General features: G+C 37.6%; 1 long non-coding RNA gene across 2 annotated transcripts in view; it reads right to left on the bottom strand.

Annotated features, from left to right (window-relative positions):
- Window positions 1-13,797, bottom strand: part of LOC150022356 (uncharacterized) — a 33,949-nt gene extending 20,152 nt beyond the window's left edge. For both annotated transcript variants that reach the window (XR_016509486.1, XR_016509491.1), the window contains exon 1: window positions 13,580-13,797. This is a non-coding gene — a long non-coding RNA (uncharacterized LOC150022356). The remainder of the gene's footprint in view (window positions 1-13,579) is intronic.
- Between the last annotated feature and the right edge of the window lie 573 nt (window positions 13,798-14,370).

The raw sequence follows: 14,370 nt of genomic DNA, 5'->3' as shown, positions 1-14,370 counted from the left end.
GGGTGAGAGTGAGAGGCAACCACACAGTGATGTTTCTCTCCCTCTCTTTCTCCTTTCCTCTCTCTCTAAAAAATAAAATAAAATAAATAAACAAACAAATAAATAAGTTTTAAAAAATGTGGGGAGTAATAATAGTATTGGAGTTTTAACTTGGCTAAAAGGATCCTAAAGAGAAGATTGAACAAAAGGAACAAGAATTGTTTTCCTTTTGTCAACCATCTTGCTCAGATATTATTTACTTAGAAATAAAAGAATTGGAGCTTGTTTTCCTTTTGTTTCTAATAGAGATAAAATAGGAAGAATCTTAATCATTCTGAGAAAAAAGCTAAATAAAACAATGATGGATTAGTGTTTTAGGATTTTTTGGGTATAATCCTAGCAGTGGAATCAGTGGTTCAAAAGGCAGTTCCATTTTTAGTTTTTTGAGGTAATTCCATACTGTTTTCCATAGTGGCTGCACCAGTCTGCATTCCCACCAACAGTGCAGTAGGGTTCCCTTTCTCCACATCCTCGCCAGCACTTGTTTGTTGATTTGTTGATGATGGCCATTCTGACTGGTGTAAAATGGTATCTCACTGTGGTTTTTATTTGCATCTCCATGATGGCTAATGATGTTGAGCATTTTTTCATTTGTCTATGGACCTTCTGTATGTCCTCTTTGGAGAAATGTTTGTTCAGGTCCTTTGCCATTTTTTAATTGGGTTGTTTGTTTTCTTGATGTTGAGTCATATAAGCTCTTTATATATTTTGGAAATCAGTCCCCTGTCTGTGATGTCATTGGCAAATATGTTTTCCCATATGGTTGGTTTCCTTTTCATCTTGCTGATGTTTTCTTTTGCTGAGCAGAAACTCTTTAGTTTGATGTAATCCCATTTGTTTATTTTTTCCTTTATTTCTCTTGCCTTAGGAGATGTATCCGTGAAGATGTTGTTACGCGAGATATCTGAAATTTTCTTGCCTTTGTTTTCCTCTAGGACTTTTATGGTGTCATGGCTTACATTTAAGTCTTTGATCCATCTTGAGTTTATTCTCGTGTGTGGTGTAAGTTGGTGGTCTAATTTCATTTTTTTGCAAGTCCCTGTCCAGTTCTCCCAGCACCATTTGTTAAAGAGGCTCTTCTCACTCCATTTCATGTTCCTTCCTCCTTTATCAAATATTAGTTGACCATAGAGGCCTGGGTTTATTTCTGGACTCTCTATTCTGTTCCACTGATCTATATGTCTGTTCTTATGCCAGTACCAGACTGTTTTGATCACAGTTACTTTGTAGTATTGTTTGATATCTGGTGTTGTGATTCCTCCTGCTGTGTTCTTCTGTCTCAAGATTGCTTTTGCTATTCGGGGTCTTTTTTGGTTCCATATGAATTTTTAGAGTATTTGTTCTAGGTCTGTGAAATATGTCATTGGTATTTTAATAAGGATTGCATTGAATTTGTAAATTGCTTTGGATAGTATGGCTGTTTTGATGATGTTGATTCTTCCCATCCAAGAACATGATATTTGCTTCCATTTATTTGTATCTTCCTTAATTTCTTTCTTCAATGTAATGTAATTTTCAGAGTACAGGTCTTTTATCTCTTTGGTTAACACTAATTCAAAAGAACTTATGCACCCTTATGTTCATAGCAGCACTGTTTACAATAGCTAAGTGCTGAAAACAGCCTAAATGCCCATTTGTAGATGAGTGGATCAAATACTATGTAGCAGAAAGAAAGAAGAAACTCCTGCCATTTGCAACAACATGGATGGAACTAGAGAGAATTATGCTTAGTGAAATAAGCCAGGCAAAGAAAGAAAAATACCATGTGATATCACATAATACAGGAAACTAAAGAACAACACAAACAAACGAACTAAATAGGACAAAGAGCAGAATAGCAGTCAATGGAGGGGGGAGGGGGGAGGGAGAGAAGGGGGATAAGTAAGGTAAGGATTTAGTCAAAGAACATGTATAAATGACTCATGGACATGACAACGGGGAAGGATATGATTGCGGGAGAGGGGATGGGCTGGATAGGGGAGAGCAATGGGGGAAAAAAACGGGACAACTGTAATTAAAAAACCAAAAAAAAAAAAAAAAAAAGATACAAGAAAGAAATGATGGGACATTTACACAGTGGAATACTACTCAGCCATAAAAAAGAATAAAATTTTACCTTTTGTGAGTGTGTGGATGGACCTGGAGAACATGATGCTAAGTGAAGCAAGCCAGTTAAAGAAAGATGAATACCATATGATTTCACTCAAATGTGGTATCTAATGAAAAAACTGAACTAAAAAGGAAAATGGGGACAGGCTCATAGATGGACAGCAGGATGACAGCTAGTGGGTGGGAGGTGAGGGGGTGGAGAGATCAAACAAAAAGGGAAAAGGACTCATGGAAAAGGAAAATAGTGTGGTGATTGCTGGGGGTGGGTAGTATAAGGAGACTAAACGGTAACAGAAAAAATACAATAAAGATTAAATAAAAAATGGTTTTATTCTTTTCAATAAGTTATTAAAGTTTAGACAAGAAAGAGAGAGGTTGAATTGTTTATTCAAATATTGGTTGTGAAGGGGTTTAGAATAGGCCTCCCCAAGATGTGCTACCTTGGCATGGGAATTATTTTGAACTAAAGGCAATCTAGACCTTTCAGGATCAAGAAAAACTTTTACTTTTCTCTTAAAGAATTAAAATTGGGGTGTTCCTCATAACAAGAGTTATTACCAGAAATAAACTTTGTACTTCTCTGCATGGCAGGGAAACCACCTAATTACTGAACACCTGCTCTTCCTATCATCCTATGAATTGTCATCTACCCCTCACAGGCCTCTATCTCCTTCTTTGGCTCATGATGCAGATATATCTCACTTTCCCTTTGAAACCATTCATGTATGTGGGGTTCCTGCATATACAAAATTGAGTTTGTTTTCCTCTGGTTAATCTGTCTCAACTTGATTTGGTTATTATACCAACTGAAAGAAACTTTGTAGGGCAGAGGAAAATTCTTCTTTCTGACAGTTGTCATTCTTTGTCTTCAGACCCTTCCATTATTTTTCACTTTTATAATAAAGTTCATTCCAATGTCCTCAATGTGGAATGAAAGGCCTTTCATAGCATAGTCATTAGCAACTTCTTTAGACCTATATTTCCCAGCTTACTCTTCTCACCTTTCCACCCCACAGGCTTGCTGAACTTCCTGCAGTTCTCCATGTCACTCTGTTTCAGACCACTGTGACTTTGGTTATTCTTTCCCCATCCTGCCTTCCTGGGAGTGAGCCAGATGGAATTTCCTGAGTAATATGACACCTTAGCATAAAAGTAGTATAAACAAATGATTCTCAAACTTGAGTGTGCTTCAGACTCTCCTAGCAAGCTAGCTTGCTAAGCTATAGATTACTAGGCTTCTAGGGAGTTTCAGATTTGGCAGGTCTGGGAGATGAACCTCAGGAATGTGCATATTAAGAAACATTCCAGGGTCCCTGACCGGTGTGGCTCAGTTGGTTGGGTGCTGTCCCACAAACTGAAAGCTTGTGGATTTGATTCCTGGTCAGGGTACATGCCTGGGTTGTAGGTTTGTTCCTAGTCTGGGCGTGTACAAAAAGGCAACTGATTGATGTTTCTCCCTCACATTGATGTTTCTCTCCCTCTCTTTCTCCCTCTTTCCACCCACCTCTTTAAAATCAATAAGCATGTCTCAGGTGAGGATAAAAAAAAAGAAAAATGAAAAAAGACTCTTTCCAGGGGATTAATGTAGGTGGTTCATGGTTACATTTGAGAAACTGCCTAACTGGATGAGTAGCTCTTGACTAGGCTGGGAAGAGGCTGGAGAACTGAATAAGATGGAATTCACTTGAGTAAAGGTGTAAAGGCAGTGGTGTGCTAGAGCTAGTTCATACTGGCTTGCAAGAGTCGGTTGTTAAATTTTCAGGAATTTTATAAGCTGCTTGTTAAACAAAGCCATTATTAAAATTAGATTATATGAACTTGCAGTTAAATAAATTATATTAAAAGCAAAAGTAATAAACCTTGAAAACTTATTGCTTCTTAATTATTTCACTACATTTTACTATTATCTATGCTCTTACACGTATCTATGCTCTTCAGGTTATTTATGCCCGTTGTATCTGTGTGGTGAAACTGTTATGCAATTATGTGCATCTCTTACCAACTCCATGTCAGTGATGCCATGTTAAGGGGCTTAAAATTGGCTATGGTGGGGTATTTTAAACATAGAAGTTTTCAGATGTTACAAATCAGGACTCCACCTATATCTCCTGTTTGCCCCAAGCCAATTTACATCACATCACTGCATAAGGGTGAAAAAGAGTTGGTTGTAGGACTTCTGGACAGGATGGAGGTATAGACAGACATGCTGCATCTCCCTCCACAGCTAAGAGAAATGCAGCTACCTCAAAACCGGAGACAACCAGAGGTTCCAGAAAATCGAATTGCATGGAAGAAACAAAGATATAAAGAGGAAATAATCATCCAGACAGGTACAAGGGGTGGAGCCAAGGTGAAGAGGACGCGGAGTGGTGGCAGCGGCAGCGGCAGCGGCAGCGGTGGTAGGCTGGCAGAAAGCGCAGTCACACATTTTAAAAAGTCAGGAGGGACACCTGGGGAGCGTTCCCAGCTCCTGATCAGACTGCACAGCTCGCAGTCCCAGTGCCAGGGAAAATCAAGCCTCGTTGCTTCTGACTGTGTAGGCCAGTTGGGGTTGGGGTGGAGGAAGAAATTGCTGGTCTCTCAGCAGAGTCTGCTTTTTTAAAGGGCCCCCACAGTCCTAGAATGTACACAGACCCACCCACTCTAGGAACAACTGCCGGGGCAGCAGCTAGAGAGGTGCCAGTCCCATATGAAAGTGGGAAAGATACCTGGAAAAGGGGCCAGTGCTGAGCAAGCAGTATTGTTCCCTCTCAGACCCCTCCCCCGCATACAGTGCCACAATGTAGTGAAATGGGTCATCCTATACAGATGAATACCTAAGACTCCGCCCATTACAACATAAGAGGAGGAACAGCTGTACCTAAGACACAGAGGCAAACAAACACAGGAGCCTGTCAAGATAAGGAGACAGAGAAGTATGGCCCAAAAGGGAATAGCCAATCTAACAGATGCAGAGTTCAAAACACTGGTGATAAAGATGCTCACAGACTTGACAGATATCTTTAAGTATGGCAAACACATAAGGGAAGAAGTGAAAGCTATGCTAAATGAAACAAAGAAAAATTCAAACAAAACCAGTGATGAAGAGAAGGAAACTGGGGTTCAAATCAATGATTTGGAACATTAGGAAGAAAAAAACAGTCAACCAGTACATAATGAAGAAACAAGAATTGAAAAAAATGAGGAAAGGCTTAGAAACCTCTGGGATAACTTTAAATGTGCAAACATCTGAACCATAGGGGTGCCAGAAGGAGATGAGAAAGATCAAGAAATTGAAAACTTACATGAGGAAATAATGAAGGAAAACTCCCCAAATTTGGCAAAGGAAATAAACATACAAGTCCAGGAAGCACAGATAGTCCAAAACAAGCTAGACCCGAAAAGGACCACACCAAGACACATCATAATTAAAATGCCAAAGTTTCAAGATAAAGAGAGAATCTTAAAAACAGCAAGAGAAAAGCAGGACTACCAACAAAGGGGTGCCTATAAGACTTTTAGCTGATTTCTCAAAAGAAACTTTGCAGGCAAGAAGGAACTGGAAAGAAGTATTCAAGGTGATGAAAAGCAAGGAATAACAACCAAGATTACTCTCTGCAGCAAAGCTAACATTTGGAATGGAAGGGCAGATAAAGTCCTTCCCAGACAAGGTAAAGCTTAAGGAACTCATGATCACCAAACTATTATTATATGAAATGTCAAAGGGACTTACTTAAGAAAAAGAAGATCAAAATTATGAACATTAAAATGACAACAAAGTCGCAACTATCAACAACTGAATCTAAAAAATAAACACAAAATCCAACTAAGGAACAGAATCATAGGTATGGGGATCATTTGGAGGGTTATCAACTGGGAGGGGGAAGGGGGAGAAATGGGGAAATGATATAAAATAGACAGGGGTAAGTTAAGAATAATATAGGAAAGGGTGAAGCCGAAAAACTTATGTGCACAACCCACAGACATGAACTAAGGGGGTGGGATTGCTGGAGGGAAGGGGGGTACTGAGCAGAGGGGAGTAAAGGGGAAAAACTATGATACTGTAACAACATAATCAATAAAATATACTTTGAAAAGAGAATTGGTTGTAACTAGTGGAATACAAGCAGTGTGATACTTGTGGGAGTAGCTAAATATGAGACTAAAGAAACAGATACTGGCCATGTCATGGAGTGCTTTGCGACTCAATTTTGAGAAACTAGGGCTTTATTCTAGTAATGATGGGAAACCATTGTGGCAGCTAAGGCTATCAAGTGCTATGGTCAGATTTAGTTTTATAAAAGTGGCTCTGTTGAGAATAATATTGAAGCTGACAAAACTACAGACCAAGAGACCATTTAGGGAGCCATATTACATATGACAGATGATGGTGAGTAGATTTTTGGTAGTTGAAGCATAGATTGAAAAGAGCAGACTAATTGGGGAAATAGTTAAGAGTTAAACTTGGCAGTGATTATAAAGGTGATGAGAGAGAGGAGGAACATGTTGTGACTCATATTTCTAACCCAGTGACTGAGTGGGTGGTGATGCAAGCCAATAAGAAAGACAATACAAGAGTAAGAGCAAGCTTAGATGAGGAGAAGGATGTATACATGAGAGATTTGTTGTTGTGCATATGAATTCTTATTACAGTGCTTCTCAAACTTTCCCATGTTATGACATCCATGTGGCATGTAAGAAAAGGAAGAGGTTGCTCAAAGTTAGAGGCAATCAACTTCTGGGGTTCCAGTCATCCCAGCTCCTCCTCTGCTTGCTTCTAAGGCTGGGGAGTTCAAAATTGTGCCTCACATATTACCTGTTGGAGACATACAATTTGGGAAACTTCCATACTGTACTGACTATCCTCATCTATCTCTAAAGTCATAAGAAAGATGAGGGAAGAGGGGTGGGGATGAATATGTGAATATATATAATATAATAAAATATATGTATCATATCACATAATAAAATATATTTCATATATAATAGAATATAATGTATATATAATATAATAAATGCTACATATTACATAATAAAATATTTTATATTCCATAATATAATGCATGCAGAATTCACTTAAGTAACACACTTAATATTGATTTTCTCTCATAATTAGTGGAATAGCATTTGCTTTGATTGAGGGCTGTGTCAACACCACTGTGATGTAGTGTTTTCTATTATCGCAGAAAAGAAGAGGTCAGAAACTGCAATTGAGAATTGAGTTCCTTCAAACTAATTGAGGGTACCAAAGAAGCCAGTAAATGTCTTTTTTTCCAGATAATATTAATTGGCTATTATAGTAAAAAGAAAATTGAATATTTTTGTGTAAATTGAGAGGCAAGACTGCCCAAGTTCTGGCCTATAGCCAGAAGATTACAACCAGTAAGAAATATGTAAATTTCTATTTCTTTTTGATACCTGAAAACATCATTATTTGTTATTTACTGTAAGGTACCATGGCATAAGATTTTATTTTCTTCCTCAGACTCATGCCAGTTATCTATGTTTATCATCATATATTATATACTAAAAATGAGGAGGCAGCACAACTAAAATATTATTCTGTACTTAATGGTAACAAGATAAATGATATGATAAAACCAGATTGTCCTAATAATCCAGGTCGTATCGAAAGAGTATTCAGGTAGCTCTATAGCGAATATATGTAAATATTAAAAGCCATTTTGTCCTTTAGGAGCTCACAGTCAGAAAGCAGAGCCTGAAGGAGAAAACTAGCACACAGCAGTGTTGTGGTGTGCACAACTGTGGTACGTGGTCGGAGAGACAACGCATTGAGCCTGGAAAGAAAGGAAGATGGGATGGCCTGCAAGGCAGTGTCAGTTGGAACTAAGTCTTCCAGGCATGTGAGCGTGCCAGAGAACACTGCTCCTGTGGAATTGCAAGTGGTGCTATATTATTAGGCACTATGAGATGATGGGAAACGAAGTTGGATTGTCAAGCAAGGGCCACAACGTGAAAGCCATGAAACATTGCTCAATGGTTAGATTTTATCCTGGAAGCAACTGAGAGTCACTGGTGGATTTTGTAATAGAACCAGTATGAATAATTTTGAACTAGAAAGATTATTCTGGCTCTCTTTCCGAGCTGGGGCTGAGCTGCACGGAGGCCGAGGCAGATGCCTGGGTGAATTCAAGATTCAACTCCGTCCATAGTCCATAACCCACGCCCTGGTGGAAGAAGGCAGTGCCGCTGGAAGTGTCATGGACATGAATACTGCTTTACCAGAGGTGCTGAAGACCATCCTCATCCAATATTGAGTACCTGCATCAATGTCAATATTGTGGGTTGGAACCAACCGGAACGAAACTGCAGCCAAGGAAAGAAAGCGTGAAGTTCACGGTGTTAGCGCAACAGTTCTAAATGGCATCCTTTTTAAAGGAAACCTAGGAAAAGGCACCAAGACCCTCTTTGCGGGCTTGCAGGCAGCTGTGATGAGCCTATGTATTGTATGTCAAGTTGGTGGAGGCCCTTTGTGCTGAGCACCAAAACAGCCCAATTAAGGTTGATGACAAGTAGGGGAATTGTTAGGCCTGTGTAAAATTGACAGAGAGGGAAAACCCTGCAAAAGGGTTGGCTGTGGTTTTGTGGTTATTTAGGACTATGGCAGAGTCTCAGGCCAACGGTGTCGTGGAGCTGTATATCAAACGCAAAAAAGGAACAAATAAACTTGGATTTTGAGAGAGAGAGAGAGAGAGAGAGAGAGAGAGAGAGAGAGAGAGAGAGAGAGAGAGAGAGAGAGAGAGAGAGAGAGAGAGAGATTACTCTGGCAAAAGAGTGGAGAACAGACAGGAGAGGGATGACAGAGGAAGCAGAGGGAGGCTGCTGTGGAAGCGGAGTGGGGCAGGGAAGTGGAAAGTAACTGGAAAAATTGGGACAACTGTAATAGAAAAACATTAAAAAATGCAACCTGAAAAAAAAAGTTATTTAATTGAAAACTATTATAAATCTGAATTAAAGCAATGGCAATGTGGATATTAAAGAAGGGGAAGATTCAGAGCTGTTTAGGAGAGGGAATTTGGGGACTGGTTTTAGTGAGGAAATGAGAGAAAAAGGGAACTTGAGATTCATGTGGTCTAATCTATTAGGTGCCTAAGGGTACTTTCACAGGTAGAAGTTATAGAGAATGTTGAGTAGTTATAGTGCATTATTATATTGATTTTTGTCACTATCAATGCCTTTATTTCTAAAATATTGCCAATATGCAATCTCATGAAATGTTAATTATTGGCATCACATGATAGAAACAGTGAGAAGACAAGAAAATTTTGCATTTTTGATGAGAACTGAACATTTTTATGAGGAAAAGTATGTAAATGTTTGTAGTAACAAAGTTATTACTTCTGCATATTTTATTTTTATTGCTGCAACTACTGGCACTGGGGATGACCAAATAAAAAGAAATGATATAATATAAAGAGGTGCTCAATAAATTAGGCAAGTTTAGTTGTATTAAGAATACATGTTCTCTTTGGAGAAGTGTCTATTCAAGTCGCTTCCTCATTTTAAAAACTGGGTTGTCTTTGTTTTTTTGGTGTTGAGTTCTCTAAGTTCTTTAAAAAATTTGGATGAGAGCCTCTTATCAGATGTATTGAAAAATATGTTCTTCCACTCTGTGGGCTGTCTTTTCATTTTGTTGATGACTTCCTTTGCTGTGCAAAACTTTTAGTTTGATGTAGTATCATTTGCTTATTTTTTCTTTTGTTTCCCTTGCCTGGGGAGATATATCCAATAAAATTTTGCCATGAGCGAAGTTTGAGATTTTACTGCCTACATTTTCTTCTATGATTTTATGGTTTCAGGTCTAACATTTCAGCCTTTGATCCATTTTGAATTTATTCTTGTGTGTGGTGTAAGAAGGTGATCTAGTTTCATTTTTCTGCACATACCTGTCCAATTTTCCCAACACCATTTATTGAATAAACTATCTTTAGCCCATTGTATGTGCTTGCTTCCTCTGTTGAATATTAATTGACTCTAAAGGTGTGGGTTTATTTCTGGGCTCTCTATTCTGTTTCATTGAGCTATGTGTCTGTTTTTATCCTCATACCATGCTGTTTTGAATACTAAGACATACCGATGGCCAATAGACATATGAAAAAATCCTCAACATCACTAATCATCAGAGAAATGCAAATTAAAACCACAATGAGATGTGATCTCACACCTGTCAGAATGGCCATCATTAATAAATCAACAAAAAACAAGTGCTGGTGAAGATGTAGAGAAAGGGGAACGCTCCTGCACTGTTGGTGGGAATGTGGATTATTGCAGCCACTATGGAAAGCAGTATGAAGATACCTCAAAAAAGTAAAAATGGATCTGTCTTTTGACCCAGAAATTCCACTTCTGGGAACATATCTGAAGGAACCCAAAACACTAATTTGAAAGAACATAAGCACACCTATGTTAACCAGTGTTATTTACAATTGCCAAGATATGTGAGTAGCCCAAATATTCACCAGTAGATGAATAGATAAAACAACTGTGGGACATTTACACAATGGAATACTAGTAGGACATAAAAAAAGAAGAAAATTTTACCCTTTGCGACAGTATGGATGGACCTGGAGAACATTATGCTAAGTGAAATAAGCCAGTCAGAGAAAGACAAACACCACATGATTTCACTCACATGTGGAATCTAATGAAGAAACTGAACTAACAAGCAAAATAGAGACAGACTCATGGATAGAGAGCAGGCTGGCAGCTATGGAGGCGGGGGAGGTTAGGGGGGGATCAAGCAAAAAGGAGAAAGGACTCACGGACAGGGACAACAGTGTGGTGATTGCTGGCAGTAGGGAGGTAAAAGGCACTAAATGGTAATGGAAAAAATACAATAAAGATTAAATTAAAAAAATACATGTTCAAATAAACCAATGTGCCAGAAAAGTTAGGTTTTAGTTAACAATGCAGTTGAGAGAAATAAAAATATATGTATTTTTTGCTTATGATTTCAAATATATATTCACTTTAGCATTTTAGTATTTGTGATGCATTGGACATATTTTGGCCGATGATAGTGATTGCCAAGGAGTAAAGAAATTAAATAAATTTCAACATTACTGTGAAAGGTATGGATTTTTAGCTAAAAGATTGGGTATATATGGAAAGGACTATAGATATACTGTGGCTATAATGCATAACCTAACACATTAGGCTTACAAAATATTTTTCATTTGTGTGATCTCATTTAAAATATGCATATGGAAGTTGCTGGAGTGAACCCATTGTTCATACTGGAAACCAATCGATGAGGAATAAAAACAATTTTTTCTTTTGTTTCTAATAATTGCATATCCTATTTAATGGATTATTTAAAGTATTATGAGTATTTAAAAGTGAATATGCCTTTCCTAAAAATGACAATTTTTACTTTTAATTTTGGACCCAGAACAATTTTTTTTAACAAACGTATTGAGTTAGAAACTAGGATAGTCTTCATTAATTTTGAGAAAATATCAGAAATTTTGTATTTAAAAAATAAGCAGTCTGTAGTTATGATCACCTTGATCAATACAAAAGCTAAGGAAGCTTAACAAGAACAATCACACTAAAAACTTACACAGTAGCTGGGAAAACCTGAAGCCTAATGATATGTCAGTGTGCTATTATAACAAACCAGCACAGAATGCCTTTAAAGCAATGGGATGTTGGTATGAAGTAATTACTGAGAAGCAAGTTGAGGTGTTAAGTTTGATGTATTGTGGTCTTTTCTATCAGTTTCAATTTGCCTCCATGGTTACCATTGCTACTTCTCCAGCCTATCTACTATCTGTCTCTCAGTATTTTCTTTTAATGAGAGATAGTCTTTGGTTGGATGCAATTTTATTTACCACCATTTAGTTGGAGTTTTAAAAATAATAAACACTTAATTATATAAATTATGGATATTCAGACTATTGATCTACAGAGAAGTTCATCTTGAGACTTGAATTTCTGCCCCTTTCATTTTATTTACTGGAATATTAATTCAGTTAAAAATAACTTTATAATAGCGTTGTACATTTTGGAGAAAACAACTGCCTAATGGTCATGCCATTGACATTATGAGTCACTGGTTCCAGTTTTTGCCTTCAGGACACGAAGAATATTAAGTTAATTTTTCATATTAATGAACTCAATATTTTCCTCCTTTAATATATCAATAAAGTATTCTTAAAGGTAATTGGTAATTTTTTATCTCATACTTTCCCAAATGTTAAAAAATAATTAGCATGCTTTCTTCTGTGGAAAGAATCTGGACTTTGGAAACAGAAGAGTAGGGTATGAATCTTGATTTTGCCTGAAACTACCTTGGTGACTCTGATTGTTACCCAAACTCTATGTTCTTTACTTTCCTTATATGCAATTTTAGGATTTCAGTCAAATAGTATGTGTGATAGTTCCCAGCACAAAGTAAGAAATGAGCATGTTATGCAGACTCGCTGTATTTCTGTTCAAAGGACAAGGAGCCATGATATGAGATCCAGAGATTTAAAAAACCGTACATTATATTCCACTTTATATTTTCTACTTAATTTTGTACACATAGATTTGAAACTAGTTATAAATACATTATAATAATGACAAATATTAAAAATTTCTAGCAAGGAAAATATTTAGTTATAGTTTCAAGATCTTACATGTATTTCAGAAAAAGCGTTCTGAGACACCATTCAACAGGAAATAAAATATAATTAATTGATGCATGCAGTATTCAATTCTGAACATTTTTTTCTCTTAGAAGATATAAAAGTATGTATTTGAATATTTTTATTAGCATTACAAAAGTAGAACATGCTACATGGAAAAAAGAATTGAGAAACTCATGGCTTATGCTTGTAAAATCCATAGAGAAATGACACTTAAATCTAGATCAATGCAAAAGGAATTTCAATTCTGTATAAATCAGGAAGAAAAGTCTTTTTACTCTGACTGAAAAGCTGTAGACAGGAAACTTAAAATGATTCCATTTTTTTCACAGTGATTGCACAGTCATATAATTTCAGTTTTATCATATAACTGTTAATGGTAGAATGAGCAGCCAAGAGGGAAATAAAGGCAGGGCCCTCACCATTGCAATCTAACAAAGAACTCAATACAGGAAGCTAAAAGCAAAGGAAGCCATGTCTCACCAGCTGACCCAGTAATCCTGAGCCTGGTTTGATCAGGCTGCCAGGCATTCTGAACAACACAAGTAAACTATAATAGTGCAGGTGGGGAAGCCCTTGAAAGTCTGTGTGTATCATCTCCACTAGCTGGGAAAAGAAATGCCTTGAGACTCTGTATTCATCCCAAGGCCTGGAAAGGTGAGGGGTAGGGGACTACAGAGCCCAAAGAAAGGCCCATAAAACAACTTTGTTTAACTGCCTGCCTCTTGTCACGCATGCAAAATGAGCAAATAGAGTCTGGAGCAAGGTAAGGATTGGGCCTAAGAGATCCCCACACATACCTGCATTTGGGTAGTCACATCTCCTGGAGGGAAGCTGGCACCACCTTTAGCTGTCAATCAATATGTAACTTCTTCACCCCCATCCCACTATCGCTGTAAGTTCTCAGAACAAAGGAGTCACTCTCTTGAACTTCTTGGCTCTTTTTACCTCATGGGGGTGGGGTGGTGGCTTTGGCCACTTGGCCTCTGGCCAGGGATGGGCCTTGGGCACCTGGCCTCCCTTTCTGGCCACCAGCCTCTGGCCGCCCTTGCTTTTGCTATCCTACTAGTACTTAGTACTAATAAACTTTGTTTGCACATTCGTAGGCTTATTGATCTGTAATTCTTTACTGAGTTGGAGAGAAGAACTAAGTTTCTGGGAGTTTCTCCTGTACCATAACTATAAGTGAATCTTGGTTATGGGATAGAAAAAAATAGAAACTAATTAAGTTCACTTTTTTCCACTTTATCCTCACACAATTACATAAAATGTATTTTTATGTTACTATGGAGGAAAATGCAATATTAATTTTTTTGCATATTAAAGTTTAATCTTTATTCAGTGCCATATCATGTACAAAACTCCTTATTCTGCTAATTTAATTAAAATAGAGAACATTTTAGCCCTGGCCCACATGGCCAAAGTTCACCAGTTTGATTCCTGGTTAGGGCACATGCATGAGATGAGGACCTGGTCCCCAGTTAGTGAATGTATGAGGCGATCAATCAATGTTTCTCTCCCTTTCTCCCCGCCCCCTTACTCTCTCTTTAAATAAATAAATTAAATATTAAAAAAAATGGAAAGCATTTTA

Source organism: Furipterus horrens, unplaced genomic scaffold (assembly GCF_987537825.1).
Source record: "Furipterus horrens unplaced genomic scaffold, mFurHor1.1.pri manual_scaffold_1, whole genome shotgun sequence".
NCBI classification, from domain to species: Eukaryota; Metazoa; Chordata; class Mammalia; order Chiroptera; family Furipteridae; genus Furipterus; species Furipterus horrens.
Note: the sequence above shows the minus strand (reverse complement) of the source record. Positions and strands in the feature narration are given on the sequence as shown.